This window comes from Apium graveolens, chromosome 2 (genome assembly GCF_009905375.1).
Source record: "Apium graveolens cultivar Ventura chromosome 2, ASM990537v1, whole genome shotgun sequence".
NCBI lineage: Eukaryota > Viridiplantae > Streptophyta > Magnoliopsida > Apiales > Apiaceae > Apium > Apium graveolens.
In genome coordinates, this window is record NC_133648.1 from 137,496,718 (window position 1) to 137,519,124 (window position 22,407).

Genomic DNA, 22,407 nt, shown 5'->3' on the forward strand with positions numbered 1-22,407 from the left:
GAATCTGGTGAATCTTATGTTGTACAAGCTATAATTCTATCAAGCTTTATGTTTTAATTTTATCTTCCATCAGTTTTTAAACTTGGGGTTAGTCTTGTTAACAGACATGAATTTATGTTAAGCAATCTTCTCACAAATTGGGGGAGATTGTTGTAAAATATATGTATGTACTTTAACAAGACTAAGACAATCTGTCAACCCTGAGTAAGTTATATTGTTATCTTAATTTGTATTTTGTACTTGTAACACTTAAAGTCTGTAAGAATGCAAAGGAGCAGACTGGAGCCTTTTTCCTGAAATAGTATCAAGCCTAAGGATTCTATCTGGAAGAAGATCAAGAAAATCATGCCTCGGAAGAATTTTGAAGAAGTTTGGAGTTGAACAAATCTGTTTGGAAAAAAATACCCTAAGTCAAGATCTCTACAAGTCACAGATTTAATGTTATAAAGAAGTCATTCGAGAACTCCATAATGGCTTATCGAGAAGTCATTGAAGTTGCAGAGAGTACCGACGGATGAGGAACATCCATTGGGATAGTAATTTGGCTAGTCGACGGATGACTGCTGTTAGGCACATCCATCGGGATACAATCACTACTCGAAGGATGAGCAATATCCACCGGGATAGAAGAAATGAATGAATTCAGAGTGGAGAAGTCAGGAAAGCTACTAGAGAACTCGGGAAGATATCGACAAGCAAAATTGAAGAACTGAAGATTGAAGATATCGATAAGTCATTTCTTCACTAGAGAAATTAGAGTTATCGACAAGTCTACATTCAGTAGAGAACTCTGAGTTATCGATAAGTCAAAGTGAATATGTGAAGACTAGAGATCTCGACAAGCTGAAGACCTCTACAAGCCAAACTTAATATGGAGTGCTAGAGATCTTGATAAGCCTATGTACTTATCGAGATGTCAAGTGTTCTATTAATTTAAACTGGAGATCTTGAGGTATAGTCTCAAAGTACAGAATTGCAGATCAATTCAATATCCAAGATAAACAATCAACAAACAATCCAACGGCTGGATTGAAAAGTCTACAAAAAGTAGCTTGAAGAGTGTGCAAGATCAATGGTAAAGATTAACTGACAGAGGAAGATTAAAGTGAACACGGGATGCTAAAGATATGCTAAGCCAGAAATGGAAGATTTGCTTTTCTATAAATAGAAATGACAAGTGACAGTTTAGAAAAGCTAATAGCATGTTTATTATCCACTGTATAAATCAGCAGTTAACTGAGTTATAAATTTAACACTGAACCTCTAGTTAGAAGTAATAATTTAGACAAAAATTCTTGTAACACTCTCAAGAAGAAGATGAGCTCTTTAACATCAAAGTGGTTAGAAATTTTGTAGTAAAACAGTCTTAATTTTAATATAAAATTAAGTGAGTTTTGAAGATCTATGTTCTTTAGTTTCTGCAAGTCTAAATTCTGCCTGAACACTTTTCAATACAAGATTTAGTTTATTTTGTTCAACCATTATCTTTCAAGAAAAGCCTAAGATCAGAAAAACACATTCACCCCCCTCTGTGTGTGTGATTCATTACCTAACAATATCATCCTTATTGACCCGTGTTTGATGGTACCCACTACGGAGATCCAACTTATAAATGATTTTACTGCCTTTTAATTCAACCAAAAACTCTTCGATAACTGGAATCAGAATTTTTTTTCACCGTAATAGAGTTGAGTGCTTGATAGTTAATAACAAGACACCGTGAGTTATCCTTTTTTTGAACCAAAAGAACCGGTGAAGCGAAAATGGATGTGTTGGATTTGATTATACCAGCCTCTAACATCTCTTTTGTTATTTTTTCTATCTCCTCTCGATGTGCGATTGGACATCTGTATGAGTGGCAGTTCACAGGTTTGCTATCTACTTTTAGGGGAATGTTGTGATCCTGAGATCGCTGAGGATGAAGGCTGTTTGGAGTGGAAAAAATATCAGCATATGATTGTATGAGTTGTACCACTCTATGAGGCAGATTTTGGAGACGAGTTGGTTGCGGTGTTATGAGGGCTGTTATCTAAACAATATAATAGGCCTCTTCCTTATTTAATTCTGTTGAGCAGAATCTGAAGTTGTTTTGATAGTTGCAGGTGGAAAGGACTGTTTCAGGGTCACTCGTTCTCCTTGCCAGTTCACAGTGATTTCATCCGCAGAGAAGTCAAAAATGACGGGGCTAACTTGTCATCAAGGTCTACCCCAACATGTAGCCTCTCACCATCTAAATTAGGTGTCTGGGTGGTGAGCAAAGCTTCTTGAGCTAAGTCACTTGATTTTTGGTGCACTTGAGAAATAGATTCAAGTGGAATTGGAATAGAAGAAATATTATATAGAAGAGATTTTTGCTCAGTTGTGAGTGTTGGCAGATCCCCCTGAATAGATGAGGGAGCTTCAAGGGATGTGCTCTCACAATGTGTGCCTTCCTTATTTCTCCTACCATACACTTGAATTGCTTCTTGTGCAGGCTGTGCAGACTTACTCCTGGTTGTTTTTACAACCGCATCCTGTTGGGAGGATGTAGAGGAGGATAGAGTGGTCAGCTCAGTTTGTTTACTTCTTTTGGATCTTTTAACCAGAGGTGGTACTCTTTCATCTTTCTCCGCACCACTCTCATTTAACATAGCTATGTTTATCCCATTTCTCTTCTTTTTACTGACCTCGCCTTTTTGAGAAGATGAGGTAGTTGGTCTCCTAGCTTCTAAAGGTTGTGAAAGAATGGTTGCAGTTTGGGAAGATCCCTGTTGGTGATCCTATGTTTATACTTCCACAGGTTCAGGAATCATAGTTGTACAAGATTGTGCATTAGATCTCATGTCAGGCATAGGATAAGGATAAGTCCTAAATCTTTCCAACATAAATGAAATGATTTTCAGACTTACATTGATCTTATTCTTTGTAGTAAGTGAGCCAAATAATATCTTGGACACTTGCTTACAATTTCCTATCTTAGTACTATCTCTACCATTCAACAGATGTATGTCAGCTACTTTATTATTTAAAGTGGACGTTATAAATCTAGGAAAGAAAATTTCCTTACCTCTAGGTGTTAGGGGCATAACCAGCCTGGTTGCAAGTTCTTCCAGGATTAGTAGACCAACATTCAGGTGTTTGTTGTGGGCAATTGAATACACCAGCTTTTGCCCAACACTTGAGATGTTGTCATATCCAGTTTTTCTGGAAGTAAAGGCCCTTACTACAGACTCAAAGATGAATGACCACTCCTTCCTTAGATTGGTTCTATTTAAGCTTGACAGGTTGATTCTTCCACCATAATTGATGAAGTCCATAAACTCAGTCAGCTCATCAGGAGTTGGTACCTCCACCAGATTCTCAGTTGGCAGCCCCAAAGCTCTATTCACATCTTGGTCATTGAATTCTATTCGTTGGACTCCAATTGTGCATGTCACCACCAGAAAGAGAGATTTGTTATTAACATCAGTCATCACTACAGCTGTAGTCTAAAAATCATGTAGCACATCTAGATACAGTACTGGATTTGTAGTCAAAGCACCTGCAAGATAGGATTCAGACAGCAGCTTCACAAACCCCTTGAAACTATCAGGAGCTTGCTTTGCATCAATGAAAGCAAGATAGTTGGTTCCTTTTTCTGGGATAGATGCCGTAGCAAAATTTTGAGCCATAGTTGATTGATGAGACTGAATGGGTAGGAAAAATCTCTGAGAAAGGATGAAAAATGAGAGAGAAAACGCTTATGGATTGAAAGCGAGGTCACTTTAGATCTCGAAAGCTGTAAGTATAGGTATGTATTGAGAAGTCTAGGTATTTATAGTAAAAGAAGATAACTTGTCGAGAACTCAAAAATAGACATTTGGAGTTTGTCTATCGAGAAGTCATTTAGAGATGTGAAGTACATGTCGAGAAGTCATTGTAAATTACTCTTAGAGAGCTCAAATACGACTTATCGAAATGTCAGATAAATGCCCAGTTTGTCCAAAAAGGACTGAATTAATTCTAACTTTTATTTGAATAAATTCAAAATAAAATTAGAATAAATTTTCCAAAAGTATTTTACCAAAATAATTTATCAATTTAAATTATCTCAGTTCTGAGTTATTGATAAGTCAAGAATTGTACTTGTAGAGAACTCTGTGAATGAACACTATTAGAGAACTCTACAAGGACTTATCGATAAGTCATTTTAAACCTATCGAGAAGTCACTCGAGAAGTCAGTAAGTTGACTTATCGAGGACTCACTCGAGAAGTCCTAAAATGACTTGTCGAGAAGTCAATTTATACTTATCGAGAACTCAGTTTTCTAGAAACTTTTGGTTTTTGTAATTCTTGCCTAGTGTTAATCTTACATATCAAGAATGTAATTTAACAACTGAGTAGTTTACTTAGAATTTTTAAAAGATTCCAAGTTAATTGAATTTGAAGAATAAATATGCAGAGATTTCTGAAATATTTATAATTCATATTTCAGTTAATTTCCAATTTAATTAAATTAATTTTGATTTACTGGAGATTAATCTGCTGCAAAACATTAGCTGAGTTCTTGCCTTAGGATGAAGAATTGAGCATTCCAATTTCACTTATAAGTCTAGTGAAAGTTGCTTCATCCAAAGGTTTAGTAAAAATGTCAGCTAGTTGTTTTTCTGTTGGTATAAAAATAAGCTTAATGCTAGATCAGGATACAGGTCTCTAAAAGACAAAATTGACACTTTCCACTGGAACTCTTTCTATCAACTCTCCATCTAGTATAGGATATATCTGTGAAACCAACAGCTCCAAAACTGATTCCCTTGGAATGTCATAATCCCAAGTTGAGCTTCTTTCCAGTATCTGAAGATCCTCTTACTCCCCCTGAGGTTGCGCAATCAAACTCAGGTGTATGAGATGAGCTTTCATTATCATGATTCTCTTGTTGAGTAGTTTCTTCATTTTCTTAGTCTGACAAACTTTACAAACTTCAACTTGAGCAAGCTCCATCTTAGGCATGTCTCTTACCAACTCCTTTTTGACAAGGTGTTAATTCTCTTGAAAATCAAGGAAGACAGATTTTTAAGCTAGAGCTTGTTTCTTTCTCCTGATACCTTGGTGTAGAAGCAATAAATACCATCCTTAATTGTTGAGTCAAAATCTTCAACAAACAAGCTTCCTTTCCTTGCTCCCTTAAGAGCAGCTTCACCAGTTTTCTTGTTGATAATAGTGCATTCTCCTTGTAGAATAAGACTTGAGACCATTGTCTACAATATGCTAATTTTGAAAAAACTCACTTCAAGATCAGCTACCAGTGCTACATTAATCAAAGACAACATTTTCAAAACATTTTGGCCATATCCCATTTTGAATCCTTTATTGTTGTCTCCAAAGGTCACAAATGGGCTAGCTTTCTCCTCAAGTTGTGATAGCAGGGCTTTATCACCAGTCATACGCCTGGAATATCCACTGTCTATGATCTAGATGACTTTCTTCACTTTCCCTGCACACAATGAGTCTTAAGTGTGTTTGGAAACCCAAGCAGTGTTGGGTAGTTTCTTCTTGGTAACTTTTTCAGGAGAAGTAGAATGAGTAATTTTAGAAGACACATAATTCAGTGATTGTTGTGCATGCTTTCCTTCTGATGTAGACTCATTTCTTGATTCTTTAAGATCTACTCTCAGTTTATGGAAACTCTTCATTACCTTCATATTGCAAGGAATGCAGTCAAACTTGTCACATAATGAATAGGTATCATTAGAATTAGCTTCATTATATTTGCAAGTTCCTTCAGCTGGCTTGCTAACAACCTTTTTACAAAGGTGAGTTAGATGATTTGAAGAGCCACATTTTTCACACTTCTTTCTAGGAGCATTTGCAACATAAGCAAAATTATTGCTTTTGTTTATCCCTATTTTTCCATTTCTATTTCTCTTTTTCTTTCTTGCATCTTCAGCTTTGGTTTCTTGAATAGGAGTCTTGGGATTGTGTTTGTTCATGAGCTTCTCTTCAGTTTTTAAAGACTGAACTGATTCTTTAGTTTTCTTTTCTTTATCTACATCAGCAATTTCTTGCTTGATTATCAATCTTCTTCACTGAAGTTGACTACACATGCTTTGAATCTAGGCGAATTAACCTTTTTCAAAAAGGTTGGAGCATTCTCAGTCTTCTTGACTTTCCCTTTGTCACCTATAGTCATATTTTTGTCACTCATGTCTTCATAGTCAAGGCCAATATCAATTTTTGCACATGGCTTATTCTTCTCATGATACTGTTCAACCAGTTCAGATGCATTTTGGAAAGATTTCATCTTTACTTCATTCTTTTCTAGCTTCTCCCTTAACACTGCTTCAATTTCATTTGCACACTTGAGCTTGTTCTTGAGATAAGCATTTTCTTGTTTTAAAGCTTCAAGCTCAAACAATAATAATTCAGTTTCTTGCTTCTCACTCTCGAGCTTCTTATTTATCTTTGTTAATCTGCTAACTTCTTCATTAGCAGCAACCATGCTTGTGTGAATGTGAAACATTTCTGTGCTCATCTTTTCAACAGTTTCCTTGTATTGATTTACGTTTAAATCAATAGTGGTAAGAATTGGTGTTTGTCCTTTTGATGAGGATGATTCACCTTGCTCCAAGGCCATGAGAGCATAGTTTCCAACTTCCTCATCTTCATCATTATCTGAATCATCCCAACTCTTTCCCTCTGCAATGTAAGCTTTGCTCTGTTGTTTCTTTAGAAGAGCTTCATACTTTGCTTCCGGTTCAAGATAAGATTTTTCTTTCTTTGCCTTCTTGGATTTCCTGCATTCTGTAACAAAGTGGCCTAGTTCACCATAATTAAAGCACCTTATATTAGATCTGTCAACAGATCCAGTTTTGTAACCACTCTTGCTGTCGGAATTGTACTTCCCTTTCTATTTCCAGTTGTTGTCTTTGTTGAAGTATTGTCCTTTATTCCTGAAGTACCTTGGCTTCTTTACTCTAATGTTAGAGAATTTTCTAGCTAGATAGGCCATAGACTGATCTAGCTCATCCAGTTCTTCAAGAGTGTAGAACTCATCCTTTTCCAACTCTAATATGACTTGCTCCTGTGAATCATTTGTTCTCTGCTCACTTGTTGAGGCAACTGAAGTTTGGGATCTTAGTTCATTATTGAATGAGTGGCTTTCATTAACAATTAAAGCACTTGAGCCATCCACAACATATCCTTGACTAGACCTCAGCGATTGCCTTTGAATCATCTCTAGTTCATATGTTTTGAGAATCCCATATAGAACTTCCAGAGTTATTCTGCTCAAGTCTATCCCTTCCCTGATTGCTGATATTTTATGTTTCAAATGGTCAGGGAGAGTAAGCAAGAACTTCAGATTCACCTCTTCAGCTTCATAGAATTTTTCATGAAGTTGCAAGTCATTTATCAGCTTATTGAATCTTTCAAACACATCAGTAATGCTTTCCTTAGGCTTAGCCATCAAACCTTCATACTGTGAAATCAGTATCCTTCTTTGATTATATATAACCTCCTCAGTTCCTTCACAGAGTATTTCAATCTTCTCCCATATTTACTTGGCAGTGTCACAGTTAACAATATTATTATACATCATATTGTCAAGTGACTCAATCAATATTAATTGCAAGCTGCTATCCAGGGATACTTTCTCCTTTTTAGGGTCAGAATACTCAGCTGGATCTTTGGGAGCATAATGAGCTGGTATGACCATGTCTCCATCTGTAGATTCCTCAACTCTTACCATAGGAATGAAGGGTCCATTCTTGAGGATCTGAATATAGAATGGATTGGTCATCCTGATAAACAACATCATTTTCTTTTTACAAAGAGAGTAGTTAGCTTTGTCAAAGGTAGGAATTTTGATGCTACTGATTTTCTGTGTATTCATTCTTCCAAGATCTTGAACTGTTTACATTCAGATTTGCTCTGATACCACTTGTTAGGTAATGAATCACACACAGAGGGGGGGTGAATGTGTTTTTCTGATTTTAGGCTTTTCTTAAAAGTTAATGGTTGAACAAAGTAAATTAAATCTTGTATAGAAAAGTGTTCATGCAGAATATAAGCTTACAGAAAATAAAGAACACAGATCTTCAAAACTCACTTAATTTTTGTATTAAAAATTAAGATGTTTTGCTACAAAATTTCGAAGCTCTTTGAAGTTAAAGAGCTCAGCTTCTTCTCGAGAGTGTTATAAGAATTTTGATCTAAATTGTTACAACTAACTAAAGGACCAGTGTTAACTTTATATCTCAGTTAACTGCTGGTTTACACAATAGATAATAAACATGATATTAACTTTTCTAAACTGTCACTTGTCATTTCTATTTATAGAAAAGCAAATCTTCCATTTCTGGCTTAGCATATCTTTGGCATCCCGTGTTTACTTTAATCTTCCTCTGTCAGTTAATCTTTGTCATTGATCTTGCACACCCTTCAAGCTGCTTTTTGTAGACTTGTCAATCCAGCTATTGGATTGTTTATTGATTGTTTATCTTGGATATTGAACTGATCTGTAATTTTGTACTTTGAGACTGTACTTCGAGATCTCCGGTTTGAATTAATAGAATACTTGACATCTCGATAAGTACATAGGCTTATCGAGATCTCTAGCACTCCATAATGAGTTTGGCTTGTAGAGGTCTTCAGCTTGTCGAGATCTCTAGTCTTCATATCTTCACTTTGACTTGTAGATATCTTTGAGTTCTCGAATGAATATAGACTTGTCGATAACTCTGAGTTCTGCAGTGAAGAAATGACTTGTCGATATCTCCAATCTACAGTTCTTCAAATTGGCTTGTCGATATCTTCTTGAGTTCTCGAGTAGCTTTCCTGACTTCTCTACTCCCGGTGGATATTGCTTATCCATCGAGTAGTGATGGCTTATCTGTCGAGTAGACATTGCTTATCCATCGAGTAGATGTTGCTCATCCATCGAGTAGATATTGTTGATCCATTGAGTAGACATTGCTCATCCATCGAGTAGAAGTTGCTCATCCATCGAGTAGATATTGCTCATCCGTCGGTACTCTCTGGAGTTTGAATGACTTCTTGATAAGCCATTCTGGAGTTCTCGAATGACTTCTCTATAACATTAAATTTGTGACTTGTAGAGATCTTGACTTAGAAAATTTTTCTCCAAACAGATTTATTCAACACCAAGCTTCTTCAAAATTCTTCTGAGGCATGATCTTCTTGATCTTCTTCCAGATAGAATCCTTAGGCTTGATATTGTTCTAGGAAAAAGACTCCAGTCTGCTCCTTTGCATTTTTACAGACTTTAAGTGTTACAAGTACAAAATACAAATTTAGATAACAATACAACTTACTTAGGGTTGACCTCAAGCTTAACTAATTACTGAAAATAACTGTTCATTAATCTTCTACTCAGATCATCGATGCTAATGACATTGTTAGCTCCAGTAATTTTTGACATCATCTATTATATTACAGAGTGCCTTCTTCACCCAACATTAAGAACAACTTCATTTTATGACAAGTATGACCGGGATCGTATTTTTTATCATAATGAAAACAGAGCCCTAACTTTCATTTTTCGAAAATTTCAGCTATTGACAAACGTTTGAAACCTTCAATAGTTGAATGAGAAGCTGGTGGGGTGGATTTAGTTGCAAGGCTGTTAGTTTTAAGTGAGAGAGAAGTGGTGGATGGCTTAGAGTATTGGTTTCTATATCACTTATCAAGGAAAGTTAGGAAATATTCTTTCCCTCGAGCCATGTCCCTGGCCCCTTGCATTGTTTGAGGTTTTTGGTTATAAAGGTATTGTGAAATCTCCTCTTTTAACCCGCTATAAAATTGTCGACATAGTAAGATTCATGATGGTACCCTTCTTCATCCATTCACATAGTTATGCAATTCATCGAACTGGGTAATGTACTCATCCACACGCCCTTTTTGTGTCAATTTATTGAACTGCCCTACTATGTTCTCATAACCAGCAGTTGAGAACCGATGACAGACTAGGGTAACGAATTTGGGCCACAAGATATTTGGTTTCTCCCTTTCAACGGAACGATACCAAATATCTGCATCACCGTTCATGTAAAGAGAAGCGCAAATGACCTTGGCTCGTAGGTCAATATCATGGTTTAGTTGGAAAAAATGTTAGCACTTTTTAATCCAACCCCGAGGGTCCTTTCCATTAAAGTGAGGGAAATCAATTTTGGTAGTTCTGTACAGTGTTGTTCGCACATATTGGTTATCATAAGATTTCCAAGGGCCTGAGGTAGTTCCAGTAGTTGTTTGGGTTTGTGGAATGGAAGTGGATGGTTTTTGTGAGGGGAAATTAGGGAGGGTTGGAGAGATGCCTGTTGAAAGAGAGGGGGGCTGTGGTGATGGAATTTTGGTTGAAGTATGGATAGATGGGCGGAGCATAAGGGTTCCGTGTGGAGATATTGTAGGGATGTGGAAGCATGGTGCCAGGTAGGAGTAGAGGTTATGATTGGGGGCTAGAAATGAGAATATAACGGAGGTCCGGCATAGACACCGGATCAATAACACGATGTACAGATGGGGTGTGAGGTGGAAGGAACCCAGTTGACACTAGGAGAGTTATTTAGAGGAGAAGTGACATAATGTACAGATATATGAGCCATGGTGGAGGGGTTTACCTTTGGTGTCATGTCGCCAGTTGGTCGGATAAGGACGTTGCAGCACTCTCCAGCTTCCATTACCTTGTCTCTTTCAAGTTTATCCTTACGAAAGAACTCCATAAACTCGTTTAAATCTTGGCGGATGTTGTCTGTGGATTGAGTAAGGAGCTTGAATCTATTGTCTAAAAGTTGTTTGTTGTCACCCATGGCGGATTGAAGAGATTCAAGCTGCCATTCAATGGTGGATATAGCTTTATCGTGCTTTTGCAACATCTTATCAATTTTATCGGTCATGATTAAGCCAAGGAAATGGGAGCTCTGATACCAATTGTCACAAACAAGTTTTTTGAGTTTTTTGATTTAGGGTTTGTTTTGTGGTTTTTGTGATAAGGAAGAAGAAGGTACAAAACAAGAAAATAAAATATGAAAATATAATTCTATTTCTGCTTTTCAACAGAGCATTCCAGGATTGTTTTTATACAGAGAGTACTAGTACAGTTGTCATTACATAATTGGTCAACCAATAACAACTTGATAGTAAATGTCTTACTAAAAAAAGAAAGTATTCCCTTACGAAACGACATCGCAGAGCTTAATACCATCAAACCAACTTTAATTTAAGTACCCGCCAAATGACCATCATGACAAATCTGTGAGGACCATATTCAAGTTCACAATCTTCAAGCACTTCTGTAAATTTCATCTTCCTCCTTATGTAATGTACTATGCCTGAAATTGTCATTAACATTCAATACAAGGAAAACAGGCTTTAACAACGGTTTATGTCCGTTGTCTGATACTCTATTTTTCTGTTGACTATTGAGCCGCCTTCTGTTAGTTGGATCAGACAACGGGTATAAAATGTTGTGTGAGATTGTACACACAATGATTGTGGATTAAGCCTGTCATTTTACATCCAGAAAAGACAACGTTGTTTGCTTGTTTTTGTCGTAACAAGCGACATTACTCAAGGGTTCTCACAAACTCATAAAACCGTTGTGTAGGCTGTCACTGAGAGTATAACATTGAAATCAATCATACAACACTTATTGTGGTATAAACTTTGTTGTGTACCAAGATAGACAACAAAAATGAAAATGAGCTTATAGAACTCTTGTAATAAATTTCTACACACAACAGTTTTGTATTTTAATGTATGGCATGATCTAATACATACAACTGTTTACTTGTCCCAACGTGTTGCATGAATACCTTTGATACAATATATTAAATTTTTATAGACAATGGTTTGATGGTGGTGTTGTATGAGTTAATTTTGCACCAAGGCTTTGTTTTCGAAAGTATTGTTTTACTATTAAAGATATGATGTTTTTAATGAAGCTTGGTTATTAAAAGCGTTTTCTTTCTCAAAATATAACAAGTAATTAAATAAATGTAACTTTGCAAATCTGAAAAAAGTTCTAAATTTAATCCATGATTGAAAATCATGGCGATATAGTTATACAAAACCTAAAAGCATATTCATATCCGTGCCTTCATGAGTCTAAGATTTCTACTACAACTTAAAGAAAATATAGTGTCTACAAGGATTTGATATTGGTTACTCAAAGCTCACTTAGCCTTTTCAGCTTCTCTAGGCGTCTCCTGTAAGAGCTATGTTGTCCTTGCAATATCATTACAGCATGTGGTAGGCAATTTCCCAATCTGCAAAAAAAAATCTTCAAAATAAATCGATAACCACTCTAAGTTAATGTTTTCTTCCTGCATAATAAGAAAATCAAAGAACTGATATCATTTCCTCTTTCTGTATGAACATGAGCTATATCACGCTTGACTCTTTGAAATTGCCTCTGGAATAGTTATCAGAAAACAAGATAATTACATTAAAGATCTCAGTTTCATTTGTAGAAAACATAGAAGTGATAGCCCAAAACATTACATAGTGAAAAATGCATTTATTTGATTTATGTGTACTTGGATAATCAAGTTTATATTTTTGTTTATTGGCCTGTAGAATAAACTTTATGGGATGGTAACAAATATTGAATTAAGGCACCACGGTATAGGTCTGGTTATCAACACAAACAAAACCTGATGCAGCCGAGCTCGTTTTTCAAATATTTTGTTCTTCTATGGAATCGATGGCGCAAATTCCTTTAGGATCAATGCGTTGGTGTTGGCAGGGTTAGAAACTACCAAGACCTAAATTAAGAGACTATTCAAATTAGAACAAAAGCAATGGTAAAAAGAATGTGAAACTGGAAACACATATGTATATAAGAACACCACGATAAACATTATAAAAATATGTAAATTTAAACATACAATCAATATCAAAATTATACATCAGAAGCTATATAGTAATCATACAAATTGAATTTTTATCCCTCATCTCAGTTCCTAATAGAGTGCATAAGATAATCAGGAACAAGTAGAATGCTGCGTACTAGTTTCTTTTGGCATTTAAATATAAATGCCTCTCCCTAACTTAATATGTACGTCAAATGCATACATCTTCAGATAAAACAATAGTAAACAAACATCTCTTGTTTGGCTTCACTAAGATTCAAGTTACAGATTATGACGATAAGAAGGAATTACAGTTACCTTGTAGTTTGCAGCAACATACTTCTCAAGAGCTGAAGCTTGACTCTTGTAAATGGACACATTCTTTGTCATCACATCCTTCCTTTTCATGCCTTCTTTTCTAGGGAATCCACCAACCATTACTGCATAGTTAACTCCAGTGCATGCCTCGACAACATAAGTTGTTGCAATAACACCTGTTACAAGTTATAATACAGAAAGGTATTAAATAAACAGTTATACCGGTGTTCTAATTATTTCTTTTTCATTTATAAATTAGAAATTACAATGAAAGAGTGTAAGAACTAACTCTTCAAGAGAGGAAACGCAGCATCCACCAAATACATTTTTACTCCATTCAATGCCTCGGCAGCTGGTGGAATATCGAGCATGTGGAGGATTACAGGTTGGTCAACACCCAGCATCAGTCCTCTGACAATCATCGGCACAAGAGCATATCCAATTTGTCCAAGGGCCAAGAACTAGTCATACAAACCTTTCATTTAGCTAGCAATCGAATCATGAGATTTAAACCCATTCAATGGGAATGAGATTCTTCTAATACAAGCTTATACTGAAATCTAATTATCAGTTTTATTAACCAAGTTAAAATTCATCCTACTCTCCAGTAATCTACTGAGAGGTCTAGAGATGAGAAGTCCTGCTAGGTAATTAAAAATAAGTCTCGCATAAATTTTATCAACAAAAAGATAAGAAGCCATTTCAGTTAATGAAAAGAATGAATTTAGTTCAAGACAATGTTAAGAAAACAATGAATTCAGTTCAAGATAGTATGCATACCTTACATCCATCGGTCAAATAACCCCCTAAAAACATAAATTTCCTCTTGTATATGGCCAATAGAAGATCGATTGCCCCCTAAATAGCAGAATTTAGACCTTATAAATTCCTTAATCGAGGCCCTTTTCGGTCGGGTACTCAACAGAAGCAGGTCTCTGAGAGCTTTCCACCTTAGGAACTGAGTCACTTACTGAGTCAACTACTGAGTCAAGTGGCGAGTCAGGTACATTTTCCACTTCTAAATCGGACGTGTTTCTCGATGATTAAGTGCAATACGAGAGAGAGGAGAGATTTGTAGTAGTAATAGGAGACAGTTTTGTACGAGATATTGAGAAAAGTGAACGAAATAGAGTTCTCGAGAGTGAAGATGCCATTGATTTTAATGGAGAAAATTTTGAGTTTGAGCCCTAGAATTGGGAAGATTAAGGGAAAATGAACATACAAATCAATCAAAAAAAGGCTAAAATCAAAATAAACATTTATGTATGTATAAATTTTGCATAACCAGGAGAGTAGAGAGGGAGAAGAAAGGGGGAGAGAGAAGGGAGAGAGAGATGAGAGAATGAAAAGATATTCAGATCTGTGAAGCAATTAGACTGCAATATTTGTTAAAGGCAGGGTGTTATTTGGGGGAAAATGGGAAAGAGCGGTCCATTTGCCGCTTCAATTTTCACATGTTTTGCCCATATACCCCTTATATTTCAATAGAATTTTTATTAAAATTTAAGTAGATTAAATATTAAAAACTATTTTACACATATATATATATTCAAATATTTATATTTGATAAATTGTGTATATGACTTCAATCAATATATCTTAACATTCACATGGTTGGATTGTTGAAAAAATTATACAAAAAAAATATATTAGTAGTCGGGAACGAATCTTGTGTTTGGAAGTAGTGATTTTACCAGATTTTTCTATTTTCGTCATTCAAGATGAATTTTAAATTTTTAATACTTTTTTCATGTGACTATAGTAAGTATATGTAAATATCCGTACACTTGGATTGTCGAAAAAATCATTTAAAAATTTATAATGTTCATCGGGAACGAATCTCGTGTTCGGAAGTAGTGCTTTTATCAGATTTTTCTATTCCTGACATTCGAGATGAATTTGAAATTTTTTAATACTTTTTCTTGTGACTAAAATAAGTATATCTTAACATCCCTACGGTTGGATTGTCGAAAAATTTATTTACAAAATTTATCTTGTTCATCGGGAACGAATCCCGTGTTGGGAAGTTGTGGTTTTACCTGATTTTTCTATTCCTGACATTCGAGATGAATTTGAAATTTTTAATACTTTTTTCATGTGACTAATATAAGTATATATTAACATCCGTACGGTTGGATCATCGAAAAAATCATTTAAAAAACTTATATTGTTCATCGGGAACAAATCCCGTGTTAGGAAGTAGTGCTTTTATCAGATTTTTCTATTCCTAACATTCGAGATGAATTTAAAATTTTTTAATACTTTTTTCATGTGACTAAAATAAGTATATATTAACATCCGTACGGTTGGATCGTCGAAAAAGTCATTTAAAAAACTTATATTGTTCATCGGGAACAAATCTCGTGTTAGGAAGTAGTGCTTTTACCAGATTTTTCTATTCCTGACATTCGAGATGAATTTGAAATTTTTTAATACTTTTTTCATGTGACTAAAATAAGTATATCTTAACATCCGTACGGTTAGATTGTCAAAAAAATCATTTAAAAAATTTATCTTGTTCATCGGGAATGAATCCTGGGTTGGGAAGTAGTGTTTTTACCAGATTTTTCTATTCCTGACATTCAAGATGAATTTGAAATTTTTTAATACTTTTTTCATGTGAATAAAATAATTATATCTTAACATCCGTATGGTTGGATCGTCGAAAAAATTATTTAAAAAATTTATCTTGTCCATCGGGAACGAATCCTGTGTTGGGAAGTAGTGCTTTTAACAGATTTTTCTAATCCCGACATTCGAGATGAATTTGAAATTTTTTAGTACTTTTTTCATGTGACTAAAATAATTATATCTTCATATCCTTACGGTTGGATCGTCAAAAAAATCATTTAAATAATTTATCTTGTTCATCGGGAACGAATCCCGTGTTGGGAAGAAGTGCTTTTACCAGATTTTTCTAATCCTGACATTCGAGATGAATTTGAAATTTTTTAATACTTTTTTCATGTGACTAAAATAAGTATATCTTAACATCCGTACGGTTGGATCGTCAAAAAAATCATTTAAAAAATTTATCTTGTTCATCGGGAACGAATCTCGTGTTAGGAAGTTGTGCTTTTACCAGATTTTTCTAAACCTGACATTCGAGATGAATTTCAAATTTTTTAATACTTTTTTCATGTGACTAAAATAAGTATATCTTCACATCCGTACTGTTGGATCATCGAAAAAATAATTTAAAAAATTTATCTTGTTCATCGGGAACGAATCCCGTGTTGGGAAATAGTGCTTTTACCAAAATTTTCTAGTCCTGACATTCGAGATGAATTTGAAATTTTTTAATACTCTTTTCATGTGACTAAAATAAGTATTTCTTAACATCCGTACGGTTGGATCGTCTAAAAAATCATTTAAAAAAATATTTTTTTCATCGGGTATGAAAAAAATCTAGTACGAGGCAACATCCAACGGTTTTCTATGAAAAAGTCTTGTCTGAAATAAATTGTGACTACAGTTTTTTTTGAAAAAAACCATTGTCTAAGATGATCAACTTTTTTAAACCTTACGGCTGATATTAAATCTACTTTTAATCAACGGCTCTAATTACACCAACTCAACAATCCAAGTGAATGTTTTTTCACCCATCACATGGTGCCACCTCATCACAAGCAACGCTTCAGAAATTTCAAGAATCAGACTTACAGACAACGGTTTTCTATGAAAAAAGGTTATCTTAGATGAACATTGACAACATTTATTTGAACAAAAGTTGTTGTGTAAGCGTAGCAGCGTTTTTTTAATCTAATGGCTGATATTAAATATACTTTCAATCAACTGCTCTTATTACACCAACTCAGCAATCCAAGTGAATGTTTTTTCACCAATTACATGGTGCCACCTCATCACAAACAAGTGTGAAAAAATCATTTAAAAAATTTATCTTGTTCATCGGGAACGAATCCCGTGTTGCGAAAAAGTGCTTTAACCAGATTTTGCTAATCCTGACATTCGAGATGAATTTGAAATTTTTTTATACTTTTTTCATGTGACGAAAATAAGTATATCTTAACATCCGTACGGTTGGATCGTTGAAAAAATCATTTAAAAAATTTATCTTGTTCATCGTGAACGAATCTCGTGTTGGGAAGTAGTGCTTTTACAAGATTTCTTTAAACATGACATTCGAGATGAATTTGAAATTTTTTAATACTTTTTTCATGTGACTAAAATAAGTATATCTTCACATCCGTACGGTTGGATTGTCGAAAAAATAATTTAAAAAATTTATCTTGTTCATCGGGAACGAATCCCGTGTTGAGAAGAAGTGCTTTTACCAGATTTTTCTAATCCTGATATTTGAGATGAATTAGAAATTTTTTAATACTTTTTTCGTGTGACTAAAATAAGTATTTCTTAACATCCGTACGGTTGGATCTTCTAAAAAATCATTTAAAAAAATATTTTTTTCATCGGGTATGAAAAATAATCTAGTACGAGGCAACATCCAACGGTTTTCTATGAAAAAGTCTTGTCTGAAATAAATTATGACAACAGTTTTTTTTGAAAAAAACCGTTGTCTAAGATGATCAACTTTTTTAAATATTACGGCTGATATTAAATCTACTTTTAATCAACAGCTCTAATTACACCAACTCAACAATCCAAGTGAATGTTTTTTCACCAATCACATGGTACCACCTCATCACAAGCAACGCTTCAGAAATTTCAAGAATCAGACTTACTGATAACGGTTTTCTATGAAAAAAGGTTATCTTAGATGAACATTGACAACATTTATTTGAACAAAAGCTGTTGTGTAAGCGTAGCAGTGTTTTTTAATCTAATGGCTGATATTAAATATACTTTCAATCAACTACTCTTATTACACCAACTCGGCAATCCAAGTGAATGTTTTTTCACCAATCACATGGTGCCACCTCATCACAAAAAAGTGTGAAAAAATTATTTAAAAAATTTATCTTGTTCATCGGGAACGAATCCCGTGTTGCGAAGAAGTGCTTTTACCAGATTTTGCTAATCCTGACATTCGAGATGAATTTGAAATTTTTTAATACTTTTTTCATGTGATTAAATTAAGTATATCTTAACATCCGTACGGTTGGATCGTCGAAAAAATTATTTAAAAAATTTATCTTGTTCATCGGGAACGAATCTCGTGTTGGGAAGTAGTGCTTTTACCAGATTTTTCAAAACCTGACATTCGAGATGAATTTGAAATTTTTTAATACTTTTTTCATGTGACTAAAATAAGTATATCTTCACATCCGTACGGTTGGATCGTCGAAAAAATCATTTAAAAAATTTATCTTGTTCATCGGGAACGAATCTCGTGTTGGGAAGTAGTGCTTTTACCAGATTTTTCTAATCTTGACATTCGAGATGAATTTGAAATTTTTTAATACTTTTTTCATGTGACTAAAATAAGTATTTCTTAACATCCGTACGGTTGGATCGTAAATTATCTTTTTCATTGGGTATGAAAAAAAATCTAGTACGAGGCAACATCCAACATTTTTCTATGAAAAAGTCTTGTCTGAAATAAATAGTGACAACAGTTTTTTTGAATAAAACCGTTGTTTTATATGATCAACTTTTTTAAAAATTGACGGCTGATATTAAATCTACTTTTAATCAACGGCTCTAATTACACCAACTCAACAATCCAAGTGAATGTTTTTTCACCAATCACATGGTGCCACCTCATCACAAGCAACGCTTCAGAAATTTCAAGAATCAATCAAACTTACAGACAACGGTTTTCTATGGAAAAAGGTTGTCTTAGATGAAAATTGACAACATTTATTTGAACAAAAGTTGTTGTGTAAGCGTAACAGCGTTTTTTAATCTAATGGCTGATATTAAATATACTTTCAATCAACTGTTTTTATTACACCACTCAGCAATCCAAGTGAATGTTTTTTCACCAATCACATGGTGCCACCTCATCTCCTCTCAATGAACATCTCTCATTACACCAGCTCACCAATACAAGTCACAATGGTTTTATGAGCAAAACGCTTGTGTGATGTCGTGACATACAACAGAAGAAAAATACTTGTATGTCAAGTGATATTCAAACAACACAATGGAAGTACGTTGTTTGATTTCAGCTTAACTAATCCATTGAGAAAACACTTGTCTCATTCCAACAACGGTGTTTCACAACGTTGTCTCCATTACTTTCACACAATGCAAAATTAAACTGTTGTACAAACTACCTCATTTGCACAACATAGCTTTAGAAAGGCTTGTCTGTGTCGATTACCTAGACAATAGTTTTTAAAGCATTGTAGGAATGATGAAATCTTTTGATTTAAACAACACCTTATCTCATAAAACGGTTGTCTGATATGACATGCTAGACAACAGTTTTAAACTTATTGTAGTAAAGGGATTCACACAACACCCGTTTTCTGGTTTTTAAAAAACTGTTGTGTAAAATTTCTGGGCAACACTTTTTTGGTCAAGCGTTGTCTGATGGGTGTTGTCTGATGATATTTTTCTTGTAGTGCATTGTACTCACCAAAATCAGTGGCAACCTAATAGTCAAAAATTTTGATTTTCTCTTAGGTCCAATTCGAGGCAGCCTCGGAAGTTTTGACAGATCAAGTTCTCTCGCAACACCATTCATCATAAAGCTCCATCCTAGAACATAATGGGATGTAACAAGTCGCAACCCAGTTGCGCAAGAAAAGCCCACATACATCTCCTTATTTAAAACCGAATCAACATCATAGTCCAAAGATAAGAGCAGGGTGGTGGGTTTACCTATATCTAGTGGAGCTAGTGTCACATCAACATGCTTCTTCGAGCCGCTACATTCTACCAAAACTTGCATTGTAATATCCCGCAGATCGTGAAATATTAGACTTTAAGCTATTAATATCTATGCCAACATGATTGGCATTAACATCATTAATTTTTTCATTGAAGAAGTATCCAGCTCCACGGAAAAAAAATGATTCGTGGCATTGCCATCATTTGTCGGATCAGTGAAACCAAAATACTCGGGCCCGGCTGATTGAAAAACTTTTGTTGGTGCAATGAAGAAGGTCATGCCTTGACTACTCACTTTTTGATACTCAGAGACAATGGCAAACACGAAAGTCGTAGAGAAAGAGGAAAATGAAGAATTAGTATGATTTTTCTTGAACTTAACTTGGTTGGATAAAGGGCATGTAATTGTTGTTTGTTGCCACCGCCGAGCTTCAATATTCCGTTATGTGTAAACGTGGCGTCACCTTCAAGGCTCAGATTTTTGTATTGAAATCCATTGAAGATGAAATCAAATTCTTGCGAAGAAAGTGGTTTTACAAACAAAATATTTAATAGTACCGCAAGAATGGCAAGTCTGTACCACATGGCTAATTTGATATGTTGCTTGTTCTTCAACTACTCCAATATGCATATATTATACACGAAGGCCATGTTTGTTTCATGGGATTATAATTCCGGGATAATAATCCGGGGATAACTAATCCCATCAAAATTAGTCCTATGGATTAAATAATCCTATCCTAAGTTTGTTTGAAAGGATTAAGTGTAGGATTGGAATATAATCCTTTAAAACTTTATCCTATGTTTGTTTTGTGGGATAGTACTTGAGATTGGAATATAGTCCTTTAAATTTTCCAATCCTATGTTTTTTTTATATGGGATAACAATGAGGGGGATTATATTCTTTTAAAAAATGACTTGTAGGAGGGGATAAAACAATACCTCCTCCCACCAAATATTAGATGGGATTATAATCTTATCCTCTACTCCAACAAAATAAACATGGGATAGGATAATTTAAAGGATTATAATCCTTGGATAATCATTCACTAATTTTTTACAAAACAAACATGGGATTGAAAAATTTAAAAGGACTATAATCATATACCCTACTTAATACCATTAAACAAACATGGCCTAAGAGCCTGTATATGAACTCAAATGTAGAAATGTTTGCATTAGTAACTGTGACAAAGAGCCAAACCATGGGTTTTAAAAGCAAAGGTTCATAGAATGTACTACTAGTATGCTACCACTTCTAATTACCTTTAACATGGGGGTAGTAATAGCATTGATGCCATGTACACCTCAATTTCATTACATTAGTTGTAAACATTTAAATGTCGATCTGTTTTTAACTAACATTGTTATGCAAATTGTTGGACAAACTTAGTATTTTAGACTAAGTTGTGAATCATTTTGAGACTCTATATGAGTGAGACACATCATGTGTTAGTGGTGTGTATTTATTGGAACGTATTCTCCTCTTCGAGGGGATTCCAACGCATATTTACACGCTCAAAATGAGTAAAAGGTGAATGAGAACTGATGTTCCAAAGTTTTACCTTTTAATATGAAAAGTGGTTTTGTACCACATCGAGAGTAGCAAAAACCTATTCCTTAGTTTTTCTTATAAATATCATGTACCACATCGAAAAGAAAAACAAGTCCTTTCAAGCCTCTCTTTATAAATAGAGTCTTAGGACATCAGTTTTATTAAGTCAAGGGAATAAGAGTCATCTCTTTCATTCTAGGTCTCTTTAGTCTTAAATTTTTCCAATATTCCGGTGATAGTTCTCGGGCTTAGTTCAAGTTCGCTGAGGGTATATTCGATCTATCGATTATACTGGTATCTCGTTTTATCCTGGGAGGCTATCGACTCGCACAAAGGTGAGAGGCGAAATAGCTTTAAGGAGACAGTTTTAACTGGACTCGAGGATCTCCATTTGGTTATATCATTTCTTTCTAAATTTGATTTCGTTTACTCATGCACACACTTATTTGATTTATATGTATTAATCGCAGACTATGGACTGTACTATGGCAGATACCCAGCAGTATTAGAAGGATATACTGACGCAAATTGGATATCTAGCAAAAAAGCACTTAAGTCTACGAGCGGCTATGTGTTTACATTAGATGGAGCGGCAATATCATGGAAATCCTCAAAACAAACGGTGATAACTCATTCCACGATGGAAGCTGAGTTTGTGGCACTAGATAAATGCGCCGAAGAGGCTGAATATCTACATCAGTTTCTGGAGGATATTCCAAGATGGCCAAATCCTGTAACTGCAATAGGGATTCATTGTGATAGTCTATCCGCTATTGGCAGAGCATAGAGCATGATGTATAATGGAAAGTCTCGTCATATACGACGACGACACAGTTCCATTAGATAATTGATCTTAACCGGAATTATCACTATTGACTATATATCGTCAAAAGATAATATCGCGGATCCACTAACCAAAGGGTTATTAAAAGAAGTGGTTGAGAAATCAT

The 22,407-nt window shown here is 34.8% G+C and overlaps 2 pseudogenes; both read right to left on the minus strand.

The window, feature by feature from the left end:
- LOC141693663 (L-type lectin-domain containing receptor kinase IV.2-like) overlaps positions 1-19,831 on the minus strand; it is a 115,708-nt pseudogene extending 95,877 nt beyond the window's left edge.
- On the minus strand, positions 12,212-13,844 carry LOC141706482 (malate dehydrogenase, cytoplasmic-like; annotated as a pseudogene).
- Positions 19,832-22,407: the final 2,576 nt, after the last annotated feature.